Genomic DNA, 13,977 nt, shown 5'->3' on the forward strand with positions numbered 1-13,977 from the left:
ACCTTTTTTATTGTTGCGTGTTTTACTTTTTTTTTTTTTAAGTGTAATTTATTTTTTATCTCTTTCACAAGATAAGAAATAGAACAGTTGTCTTCCTCTATTCATTAGTTATGAATCTTGAAGTAAAAACTTCTCCTTAAACACTAGTGGTTCTCTGAGGGGTTCATATGTACTATCTTAATGCTTTCTTAGTTGTGATATTTATGTTGCAGTTAACAGGGCTGTAGATACAAATGTCAATTTTCTGTCAAACTCCAGCTTTCTGTAGTCAGTGAAATTAAAAATTATCTTACAGATTTTAATTAATAGTAGTAAAGTAGGTAAATAACTAATCGAATACCATCTGTTTGCTTACACTGAGAATTACAAATGTATCTGTTATTCTATTTCATGAATTTTCTTTCCTTAAACTATTTTCTAAGATGCTACTTTTACAAATCTGCTTTTTTGAACTCGCAGGAGCTTAAAAAATAAAACAAGATAATAAAACAAACAACCCCCCCAACTTTCTAGGGAAATTATTCATACTAATTGTTCTAGATATTTTCTTTGGGACTACAATTTTTAGTTTATTTACCCCTCCTTTCCTCTGAGTTAAAAAGGCGATGTCAAACAAACAATGTTTTGTAGCATTCCTGCCCCTTTTCTGTCCATATGCCTTAATTAGAAGGGAAGCAGAGAATCTATCAAGCACGAGGGAGGGCAATGTTTTGCTGAAATAGCAGCTGTTCTAGTAGAGTTCAAAACAAACTCATAGTGAAAAAATCAAGGTGTTTGCAACATGGAGTATTTTTTCTTCTCTGCAAAAGAGCTGGTTTCACTAGCCAGTTCTGAGGTTAAAAAAAATAAATGTAATTTATAAACAGCTTCCTGAACTACATGAGAAAACAGAGTGACCTAGGCTAGTAACTGGATAACTGACTAAATGAAAAAGTGGAGGTTTGTGTCACAATAAATGGGGGGGATAGGGGAGGGAGAGCAAACACGAAAAGTCTTGTAGTTTCTATTGCCTTCCTTTCCTCCATATGAGAGGGTAAGTAGGAAGGGAAGAATCTCAAAAGTAATGTTGTTCTACGTTGCAGCCTTGTTTTGGAACAATGCTGTACTACACAGAAAAACTTTTAGGTGTGACTCAGTGAAGCTCTTGTTGTTCAGGACTCCTAAACTGGGCAAGATTGGAACCTGTTGTTTGATTTATATTGTTGGTGTTTGTTGTTGTTTTTGCTAAACTTAAGACCTCTGTATTAAAGGTAGATGCAAGCATTTTCAAAGCAATTTACTTCCATTTTGTAATGGCATATGAGATGAGTCTTGAACAAACAGAGTAAGGGAGGTTCTGAATTAAAAAGCATTTTTACAGAGGGGTATTTATTAATGTAATGAGGGATGCATACTGAGGAAATTCATGGTGTTTTGTCTGTGTTACATCCCCTACTCTTCTCCCACCCTGAGGTATATCTCCTGTTATAACTAAACATCCAATATTTTTTCTTTATATAGCATCCAATAATGCAATGGCTGGAAGACCACAACGTGTCAGATTAACTGGGTGGACACATTGGATATTAGCAACAATTCTGCTGCTGTGGAGTTACCAGATCAGTGGACAAGGTAAGTGAAAATCTTTTAATATTCGGCTGTTTGTTCAAAAGATTCACTTTTTTTTTTTTTTCTTTTTTGGTCAGCAATTTTGTTATTTGCTTAATATTGTATAGGATTTGTTGGAGAAACAAGGGTTTATGTTGAAGTTCTGAACTTGTGTGATATGTTTGACAAGGAATAATAATGTCAATCTGAAATATTTCAGTTGAAAAGTCAAGTGATGTTTGGAAAATGTTGTCTCAGTGCCTTATGAGATTATCTAGATGCTTGGATCTGTTTTCTTGTGCTCTGTGACTGGAGTGTGTCTCTAATTGTTTAGGTCTGGAGAAATTGTTGGAAATTGTTGCTGAAGAGATTATAGAGACACTTTGTGTTACTTAGCTGTGATATCTGCAGTAAGCATGTAATATTCAAAATATTTGTTGCATGCCATAAATATTTTCCATGTTGTGTTTCCATCTCACTGATGGTAATGCATAATAACAGCTGCAAAAATGCAGAGAGGCAAAAATGTCTAGGTTAGTGTTTTTGTTTGCATAATGAAGCATTATTGTATGTTTCTGATCTAAAGACTGTATCTAAGGTCTGGTACTGAGAGAGGTAATGGGAGACATAATATGCAAGCATTTTCTGGTGTGTGTTTTTTTTTGTCATTTATTTGTTTTGTGTTGAACAGGGTGGGAAGGAAACTAAGTGACAATTCAAAGGCACTGAAATTAAAGGGAAGTAGATAGCTGTTTCCTGTTGATATATGTCAGGTCAACTTCAGGAAATGTTACAGGTGAGCTGAGATAGTCGTGCATATAATTCACTCTCCCAAGTGGGGAAAAATGCTGTGCTTTTTCCAGCTACAGGTTATCTTATTTTAGTACAAGAAGGATGCCAGGGAGTGCATATGACCAATGGTGGAACCTTTCCACTGTGCAGTTTGGACAGAAGTGGTAGTTCTTAACTGCTGGAATGATAATGGTGTTTAGATTTGTTGCGGTTCTAGGCTTAGAAATTGTCTGTAAACAATGTGTTGCAGTTCTATAGGAAACTTCTACTGAGACTAAAATGCATGGAAATTGATGTTATCTGTGCAGATATTAAAAGCTGACCAAAGAACCTGGATAACTTATGAACGTTTTGCAGCTAATCACCAGATATGCAACAAGGTTTTCTGTGATATAAATTGTGTTTTTTTTTTTTTTTTTTTTTTTTTGTTTTTTTTTTTTTTAAAAAGTGAGTTGTTGTTTTAAAAAAGCTTCCATTTTGATATTGTAGTCACTGACTTGAAAAACATTTCCTTGAAGAATTCTTGTGGTATTGTATTAAAATGCAACAAGTATGGTATGAAATATTGGTGAATGGTGAAGCTATTTCTGCTGTGCATATTGGAAAGAAACACTGAAACAGTAACTTGAAAGAATTTGTTTCGTGTTCACTTGTACTGTGAAAGGTGCCTTCCAGGGTTCTGAGTGTATTTAGAATTTCTGGACGATGAGAGGCATTGAGTATTGCACTGTTTTAAATCTGAGATGATCTTATGTTTTGGTATGAGTAGATGCTTAAGCACATGCTTAGTCTTAGTCATATGAGCATTGACATAATTTCCAAGCTGACAAGTGTTGCCTTGAAACAAAGCAATGGATTAGAAAATGCTAGGTTAGTACTACTACACTTCTCACGGAGGGAGAAGTCTGGTCATGTCTTATGTGTGTTTTCTATAATTACCAAAACACAGCTTTGTTGCATTTAAGGTTTAAATTATCCAAAATGTTATCTTCTCTGTTAATGTAAAAGAGTGGCAATAACTTCTTGATGGGGACAAAAGATGTGAAATGTGAGCAATGCTGTTTTGTTTTAATTTGAAATCATATGGTTGTGGTGTGTGTATGTTAAGAAATTAATTTAATTAGGCCCAATGTTACAAAGCTGGCTATATTTCAGTGTTGGTAGACTTATACTGTGCTAGAAGTGTATTCTATGTCCTTTTGAGAATGCATACTGCAACTGCTGATGAATACTTAAACCTTCAAGTGAAATGTGAATTTTTAATCCTCTAGCAATCAAGTAGTAAATTAAAAGCAGGTAACATACTTTCTCAGTATAATAACATGTACAGGGTGTTTAGAAGATATGAAATTTCTTTAAGTTACCAGACATATCTTTTAATTTTGCTGTGGATTTCAATTAACATTTTTGTTTGAAGAAAAAAAAAAAAAAAAAAGTAAAGCCTTACAGGAAACTGAAAAGTGAAGGAGAACTCAAGTAATTTGAGTAAAATTGTGATGTGTGAATATTCAGAGTCTACCAGGACAATAAAATGAAGAAATAATTATCCTGTATCTGGGCATCAAATCAAAAAGGTTTTAAAGCCATATGTCTGCATTTAAAGAACTCAGCTTCTGAGTCACATAACTTCAGTGTGAATGGGTTGCCATGGAAGTTAGAGAGCTCCCAACACTTATTCTACTGCCATTTCCAATTGGAATAGTAAACTCAAATTAAAAACCCTTTGTTTTTCAACAGTTATTCCTGCCTCTTTCTACACGTTACCCAAGCTATTATGTTTCTTGAGGTCCAGGAAGCTGAAGAGAAATGCTCATATCTTGGTCTCTTTACACACCGCATACCATTAACTACTTCATTTTACCCAGTGTAAGTTTCAAATGCAGATTGAAGTATGAAAGAGACTCATTTTTTTCTGAGCTCTCGCACATTAGTCAAATGTGTCACTTCCAGCATTTTACACCCATTCTGCTTTTCTCCTTTACCTGAATATTACAGCTTCATTCTTCTGTCTCCAGAAGAACCCCAGCATATATTTTATACTCATAGGTAATTAAAAAACACTTTCTCTCTTTAACATTGAACCAAAAGAAACCTGAAGAATGTTTTGAAGCATCTAACCTTGTCTCTTTTCTTGGCAAACTTTGAGAATATCATACAACAGTAATTGCTCGACTGTTTGTTCAGGTAACCTAAAAGACTTCCAACTATATGATTTCTCTGGCAGTATTAATATTGATATGCTGTCTTAAGAGACAGAAGATGAATAATAAAATCTAATAAGTTTTAGATTTGCAAAAGAAGTGAATGTTTCATAATATGTGAAATTTCATGGTTGTGTAGAGTAGGTAGGTGCTGTCTTTGAAACTCTGGAGATGCTAAATGAAAAGGCATCTGTGCTCTCTGAAGAGTGCAGCAGTAATGCTGGTAATCTTGGGTGTATGCTTCTAAGCATCTTTTTCTGTATGCAGAAAAAATCCTTCTGAATCTATTTTCTCAGACTTGTCAGTGTAAAGCATTGACAGGTTGTTTTCTTCAATGATCAAGGATAAAGGCTGTGCAATATGCTAAAGCAGAGAGGCTTCAGAGCCCAGACTGCATGTGCTAGAAAATAATGGGTGTTGCTGGTGGGTTGATCTCTGGCCCCCAGACACTTCTTTCCCTCTCCCAGCACAGTTCTACTTGGAGAAAATTATCTTAACTTTTAAACTGAAACAATGTCTTGTGGGATGTTTTTGTTGTTCTTGTATGTGGTAACTATATCCAGTGACAAAGCAGGTTATGCTCAGTGTTGCATTTAACTTGAAATGTACAGGATACGTCAGTATACCCTCAGAAACAGTAAAAGAATGTCTTTGCTGGGCTTCAGAGTCACAAGGTTGATGTTTAAAGCTGAACATAAGTATTCAAATTACCTCCCTTCCATCTTTTTATCTGTGCTACTGAGAAAAACCATGTGTGCTCCATATGTTTTTCCCCCCATATGCCCCAAACATACTCCAAAAACGATGAATAACAATCTCACTTCTCAGTCTTGAGATTATTGTGGATTGTTTTTGGGAAGGAAGGCCTGGATAGATGATAGATTAACGAGACTTTTTCACAGATCTAGCTTTATTAACTAGTTTTGACTATGGATAGGATGCTGAAATACAGTAACAATTCTAACTACTTAGAAACTGAAAAACTAAGCTTTGGAATTACTGTTGAACTAATTCATATTGAACTGAACATCTGTCTGATGTATTGAAAAGAGCCACTAGAAACGGTGCCTCTTTCTAACCACTGCGTATCACTGGGCTAAAAAAATCTCTAAGTAACTTCCTCTCACCATCTTGTCTGACAAGTTAATAAAAGGAATCAATATTTTATATATATATATGTGGTGTGTATGTACATATAACACTACATTTACACAGTGGCTAGTGGCTTTGGTTTTAAAGGAGAAAAAAAGTGAGTTAAGCTTTGATGTAGGAATTAAGAGTCCCAACATTAGTTTCAATTTCACACTTCAGCTAATCCTGATGTCGCAAACTGACACCGCAGTGTCACAGCTTGCCTTTAGCATGGCCAAATCTGCCAAGTGTATGTGCGTAACCGAGCTCCTGTCTCCTGATGTGAAGATAGGCAGCTCCATGGTGACACTGAGTAGGACCCAGATGGCACTGCTGCCTGGACCTGCTTTGCGTGCAGGGAGCTTTGCTGGCCAACTGGTCACCCAGCCCCTCCAAAGCCTGTGGCATCACCTACTGGTGCATGAGATCTGTGCATGCACAGAGGAAGAAACGAGATCTGTTCTGGGTGCTGCATGTGAGATGGCTGGCAGGCTTTTGTTTTTGTGTTAATTTTCACTAAAAACCTGCTGTCTAAAGTCATCCTTTCTAACCAGCCTTTCAAAAACTACTATGTGCAAAGCCACAGGTGATCTGTAGGTACCTCTTACAGTGTATAGTGTAGGTATAATGTAGCTCTTGGGGAAAGGTCGTGGATGCATTGGTGGGCAGTAACAAATATGAGTCAGCAGCATGCCCTGGAGGTAATGCAAATGAGCTACATCTGTGGCATTAACAAGAGCGTGGTAGATGGGCTGGTAGTAACAGTTCTGCTCCTGTAGCAAGCACTTATGGAGCTGTATCTGGGATACTGTATCAGGTTCTGGGCCCACTGAGATAAGATGGTAACAAAATTTGCAGTGGAGGGACACAGACCATTAAGGGGTCAGCAGACTGATGTAGAGGAAGGCACAGAGAGACTTTCCTCAAATATGCACAAAAGCAGCAGCCATGAGGTGCAGGAAGGAAACTCACAGTCAGAGACAAGGACGAGAGTATTTACTGAGTGTATGGTCAAGGACTGACATGGGTTACCCAGAGAGGTCTGGGAACAACCATCCGTGGAGATATTCAGGCCTTGACAGTACAAGGCTCTAGGCAACCCGATCTAACAGTAAAGGTGGCCCTGTTTTGAGCAGGAGGCTTGATCCATATGACTTCAGAGGTCTGTTTCAACCTGGTCCTTTTCCATGATTGTGTGGAAATATATATCTACAAAATAATTTCTCTACTAAAAATAAGATAAACTAAATGCTTCCCAACAAGCCAGGAATATAATGCGACTCCCTGCAACTATAAAGTTACTGTTTTCAGCAAAATTTTAGCCCCATAATTGTCTGCAAGAAGTTACTGTTTGTACTTAAGCAATATGACTTCAGCAACATCTCACACAGATGTTTCTCCCAACTTATGGGAAGGTCATCAGATCAAGTCAATTAGAGAAAGCATCAGCTGCTGGGTAAGCTTCACTTAATATTGCTCACAGCATTCCCCTTGAAAGGATTCTTATACCTGGATTGTTTCCAGCAGACTTCTGATATTCAGCATGAGGGATTTCCTCAGACTACACCAGTGTTATCCTCTTCCCACCCCCCTGCCCCAGTGCCTGAAATCCCATCCAAAATTTTCTGAGATAAAAAGTGTGCAATTTCCACTATCAGCAGGGCCAGAGTAGCGGTAGATGGTGTATTACAGACACAGGAAGAGCAGCCACTGCTGGAGCTGATCTGCTGATCCTTCCCTGGGAGCACAGTGAGAAGGCAATGCCCTGCTGTGGTTGAGCAATGAGGGGGGGAGTTCTGCTGTAATTCGTCTTGAATCACTAGATAACCTTCTTTCCTCTCATTAGAAGCAGTAAATACTACCTAAACATCTTCATTTACTGGGAGGAAAAAAGTGTGTGGGAGAAAAGGACTATATAGGTTTGCAGAATTCCTGGATCAGGTTAAGTCAAATTGCTGTTCCTCATTTTTGAACCTCTCAATACACAGGCACTCTGAAATAGAAAATTTGTCCATTTGGCTGGCAGCATAAATGAGGGGAGTTGCAATCGTTTGTTTAAAAACTATATGTGTACTTACAGACAGATTAGAACATGTCTATATGTGTATATATGTGAATATATGCTATAAGTTTTAGGAATGTATTGTGGTTTGGAGAATGCATGTATGTTTTATCTAATTAATTTGGTATTAATGGCACTATCAGAAGGGAAAGTCTGTGGGGCAAAGTCAGTGCCTGCAAAAGCCACAATGAAGCATGAGTCCTAGTTCTGTATTCCATTACTTAGGCAGGAAACATTTTTCTGGAAAGCAAATAATTGGTATAGGAAGAACTGGGAGGAGAGATTACCTGGAGGAACTGCTATACTCATTTCTGAATCACTCTGTAGTCCTAGCTTAAACCCCAAACTCCACTTAAATATACTGTAAAACTTTCATTTAAATCAAATCACCAGCTACAATTTATATCCCATTTTACATAAGTAGGTGCTAATGAAAAATATATGTACTTTTAATGTCTCTCCAAAGATTATAAGAATGTGTTGTAGAATACATTAAACTGTTTCAAGGTAATCACTTCATCTCCTTTAAATGAAACTGAAGCTCATTCCAGCAAAATAAAACTAATCCATACTGTTCTCCCATGAAGCATCCGATTACAGATAGCAGGAGAGCACTCACTTGGGATTCTGCACCTAGGCTGAGAGACTTGTGCTTTGATCCAAATTTAGATTTGGATGGCAGGCTTTCGCAACCTCTGCTTGTCCACTATGTCCAGGTGGTCTAGTAAGAATAATGGGAGATAGGACAACCAGAACTCTACATGCATCTTGTATTGCAGTGCTGTTCCTCCTCTGTTCTTAGAGCTTCCTCACTGTGGAGCTCTAGTAGATGGTTGAATTTAGATGTGGTGGAGGAACTGAGCAATGACTGCTGGCCCTGTCTTCTGTCTCCTTGCTGTGGAAGTGTAAAGGCATTTAGAGATATTTGAGTGATTTCTATAGTAATTGAGATTATTTTATTTTAAATACATATTTTAATATATAAATCTTTCCTTCAAAAATAGTGTTATAGATATTTTAACAAAAATGTATAGTTCAAAAATACTCTTGGCAGTTGCTGTTGTAGTAAGCTTCATAAAAAATAATTAAAATTGGCAGTGAAGAGAATGATACAATGCATGTGGTATAAAACACTTTATCCTGGAACCTGTACAAGTACTAAGTGTCCTAATGTATATTTATTGAAATACAGCTCAGAGTTTTATTTATATTGGATTTTAAATTCAAGTATTTCAGGATTGATTTGTCTTTTTTTTTTTTTTTTCCTGCATGTAATTTATTTTAAAATGTTACCATACCCATAAACCATCAGGTCTTGGTAAGTTGAAGTGAATATCTAAAAGGATATTCTGTCAGGAAGCTCCTAGTTCAAATAAGTTTGTTTAATATGTTGGATAACTGAAATAGATTTGTTTTTCAGGAAGGTTACTTTCAGTTTTCAGCTACTGTTTAAGTTTTACTTGCTAAATAAACACCTACCCCTGACAGTAAGGTCATTTTTAACCTTTTTAAAAACACAGCTCCCTGCAAACAAGTCCTGTGAAAGCTTTATTAAAGTAAAAATACCAGGACTGTAATGGGTTCTGACCCTAATAGCCACTTTGTTGTAAGTTCAGAGTTTGCCCATCTCCACAGCATCAGCTTCTGTACTGACTGAGTGATGCTTGTGAAATACATATCTATTTTTACCTTTTGCCACTTGTTCTGGTCTTAGAACCTCACTCCTGCAGGATGAATGCAGCCCCGCAAAGGTTTTGGAATGGCAAAGCTTGACTGAAATGGCCAAAGAGGTATCTCAAAAGCTGTGTTGCCTGTTGGTAACTGGTATGACAAATCACAATTTCCCAAAGCAAAAACCTGAGGCAAACAGTGCCAAAGCATCTGAATAAAACATGCTCAGTAAGTAATGAATGGTGTGAAAATAAAGAAGGGATGAGGAGAGAGAGGCAGAGTAGACAAGTAGTATCATTGGGGTAGATTGAAATGAGGTTAAAAGGCTATCAGTAGCCCTTCTAGATCCCTTTTGAATAAAAGTAGAAGAACTGGAAACTACTGAACTGCAGGCATGTAAAGGCAGGTTGTCCTATGCCATGTTTGCACCAACTCCCTCTTACGCCATGCCAGTGCTCTCTCTGGAGGTAAATTATTTCTTGAAGGTCGAGTCTTTATCTCATCATCAGTTATGGAATCCATCCAGTGATGGCCAACTAAGAAATATTAAAAAAATTATATATATATATATGTATATAGTAATACTTATTAGGTGACAGTTTATTAAAGGGAGGATCTTCTTGTTAGCACTCTATTCAGAGAAAGTAGTATTCAAAGAATTGTCTCGAATGTATCAGATGAAAGTATGCAATGACTTGCTATTTCAGTACAGCCTTTCATTCACAGTTCAAAAATTGCCAGTAAATGCACAATTAATTACATGACAATTTAACTTTGACAGCTCATTTCTGGATGAGATAAATATAAGTCACAGCTTTTCCATCTTGTTAAATGACGTTTCAGTGCTTCAGGAGTATGCTTCATAGTTGTAAGATCATTTCATTAAAAATACATGGATAAGGATGTTGCTTCCATTATCCTAATAAGTAGTAGAAAAGTTGATTATTTCTTGGCTGTTTAAATATTTTTGTGAAAGTGAAAATGTTTTCATTTCTCAAGCTGCATTTAATGTAGCGAGTAAATAACATCTACTAGATGTCTTTTTGCAAAGTTCATGCAAATAACATTACACGTATGTTCTGAACTTCAAAAGTTAGAAAGAAAAAAGGTTTACTGAGAGGAACAGAAGTTTCATTTTGCTGAGAAATAGTTTAGTGTATAGTTCAAGTTTAAAGCAAGCCATTCTCTTTATATTCTGTCTGCAGTTTGTTTCAAAATGGCTGGCATAAATCATTACTGGTAATAAATCCTGTGCGTTTTCTTTATTGTAAAGTAGCTGCCTAAGGAAACTTTATTATGAAAACTGCAATACTACAGACACATATATATACGCATGTGCCAAGCACTTGCCCGTTACTGCCTTCTGTTTTGATTTGCTGTGTTTTAGAGGTTATTTTGAAATTAAGGAATGACCTGTTTACACAAGATTTGTTTTTGAAGTGCACGTAGGAATTTGCCTTCAATGGTAAGGTCCGTTAATCTGGCAGAAAACTTCTAAAGTTTATTGCCCTAAAGTAACATTATGTTCTCAGAGGAACTTTGTGAAATGTGTAAGGCTTCAAGTTTCATGGTATTGATATTTAGCACTATCCAACTGAAATTAAAGGTTCAAGAGTATTGTGTGAAAGGCATGTCACTACTTTTCCTTGAACTATCACTTGATGCAGAAAAATATACAATATTTTTAAGTTTTGTTGCACATAGAAATCGGTCAGATATTTTCAGTAGGCCGTGATTAAAAGAGACCTCTCAAGGTCTTCTGTCCCTACACGTCAGCTCAAAGGTGGGCTCAGCCAGGGCAGTGCATGGTCACCTGTGCTCTACAAAGGTGATTGAGATTTAGAAATATTGTTCTCTAGGTTATTGAAAAAAAAGATGAGATGGTGGGCATTTGTGATTCTAGGTGCAATTCTACATATTAATTTATGAATGTATATGACAAGCAAAATCAGTCTGTGTTGGTTGTTTCACTAGGCTGTCCATCAGCTGGAGAATGATCTTCAGTGCTATAGCATGTACAAATCAGAAAGCACATGCTGTACTTCAAGTACACTGCACTTGGCACGGGCTTAAAATAATACGCGTCTTAAAATAAGCGTACGTATGAAAGGTTTTCATGTGAAACTGCAAACTTCATCTCACAGGTCTTAGTGTCAATATCTCCAACTTGAAACTTCAATGGCTGCACCGTTTACACTTCCTCCTCCCCCCTTCCATCCCTCCCCAGAAATGTAATCAAACATACAAGGTCCATAAAAGAGTAAGATGCCTCTTATGAGGAATTAATTTATTTTGGCTTCCCATGTAATTAAACATGCTGCTCTTGGAGATCATTGAGCCTGCTACTCTTCAGCAAAACAGGGGAGTGAGATGCTCTATTCAAATTTATGAAATAAAACTCTGTTTTGCTGAATAGGCACCTTATCTGATGGAGGTTTTGTTGTTTTTGACAGAAGTTTTACAGACACAAGACAAAAAGTTTAATCTGTACTCGAAAAGTCTCTTATTTACTGTATCCATATTTGTTTTTGTGTTAAGGGTTGGTATTTTTCATGGCCTGTTAAATCCAATTTTAATAGTCATTAACATTTTTGTACCATTGATGTATTTGTTTCTTCTATGTAATTTGGTTGCTTCGGCTACTTGATTTATCTTTTTATCTTTTTATATGAGACATTTTGTTTTCCTTCATCCAGACCCTTTTAAAGAGTTAATTTAATGATTCTGTACTCTCAAGCTGAATAACCTTCGGGGTAGACGTGTGATGAGGGGCATCGTGTACACAGGGCCAACATAACCAAACTATGATGAGCTTTAGCTTTGTGAGCTCTCAAGACAGCTATACTTTTTTTTTTTTTTTTTTTTTTTTTTCCTTCTGGGTTTACTGTAATTAAGAAAGCAAGCAAATAATTTGGATTAATTCTGTTTAAATTTGACTACAGGTCTAATAGGAATATAATCTAATGGAGAAACTTTTAACCACTTCTGTCCCATCCATGTTGTGTGCAGTCTTTCTTCATATCAACTGAGTGAAGGTAATGTTGTGATTTATGCTTTATACTGCAGTCAGCTCGTAAATCTTACCAATCCTGGTAGATTCTTTGCTTCTCTACAAGGTCATTCACTGCGAAGGCCTGGGACTTTCTGATGACAGATTACATAAATTTGAAATACTCTTTTCTTTCAGTAAAAGGAAAAAAAAGAACAGGCACTCTGTGTTCCTCAGCATTTTCTAGATTTGATAAGAACCCTGTATTAATTCTCAGACTTCCCAAATAAACAAAACAATAGCATTTAAAATGTTTCTTTCCATTTGTTTGTATTTAAATATTTATTTACCTTGAAGTGTGTGATATGTTTTTCTCCAGTAAAACTGGAGAAAAGTAATACATTTATTGTGAAAATATTGCAATTAGTTGTTTAGAAGAGGTGATTCTTGGAAAGGTGGTTGTGGCAAATGGTATACTGGGAAATGAAGCATTCTAATTAAATTACACAGAAAAGTCCAGAAAGCATTTCTGTGAGAAAGCTTTACAAGCTCTCCAAAGGCAGCAGTCTCCTCACATCATAAAAGCCTGAGAACAAATGGTTCTAATTCTTCTTGCTGCTTGTTTTTGTAGTAATAACTGTCATAGGTTAAAATAGATATTTCCATTAGAGCACTTGTATTAGGCTAGCCTAGTGTATTGAGAGGTAATAATCACTTTGATCCAAGAGTAAGGCTGGGGAAAAAAATCAAATTAATACAAAAGGAAGTTGCAAGTACCATGTAAGCAAATGAAGACAGGAGTTAGTCAGGTTTGTAGCAGGGAATATGTATGTTAAGGATGGTGATTTTAAAAAAAAAAAAAAAAAAAAAAACAAAACTTGTTCAGCTTAACACCTAAAACTTTCCTGTACAGCCTTCACATCCATAAATGCCTGTGTAGCTCAGGTTAATTTGTATTTATGATCTATATAAATTAGATAAAGTTTAAACACTTTTCACTAATCCCTTGCAAGTGATCTACTTTTCTGCTAATCTCCAGTGGGTACTCATATTTGGAGTGTAAAACACTAGATTGTATGACAGCACCTTTGATTTCCAGAGCTGATGACACTTTAATGTCTAGTATTTTCCTCTTTCAAGGCAGTAGTAAGAAGGCCTTGAAGATGCCTTCAGGGAGAAGGGGATGCAGCATGGATTTATAACTCTTCTGTCAATAAGATGCAACTTCAGCCTTCCTTGCTGGCTTAGAGCCAACATACCATAAGTGTTTTTCATACCATAAGTGTTTTTCTCTGCTGTTCCCCCCCCCCTGCCCCAGACTCCTATATTGACTTTTTGTTACATCTAATATGATACCTATTAATCTATTTGTTTGTGGATGTGAGCAGGTGGACACAACCAGTGAATTGTGCAAACACCTTTCATCTTTCCTACACGTATAAAGAACTATTTGACCACCACTCACTCTCCCCTTTTACAGGGCAAAAGGAGTTCTGTAACTATGATAATATACTGTTTAATGCTAATTTTTGTCTTGGTAGTAA

Source organism: Netta rufina (genome assembly GCF_964035555.1).
Source record: "Netta rufina genome assembly, chromosome: 1".
Lineage (NCBI taxonomy): Eukaryota > Metazoa > Chordata > Aves > Anseriformes > Anatidae > Netta > Netta rufina.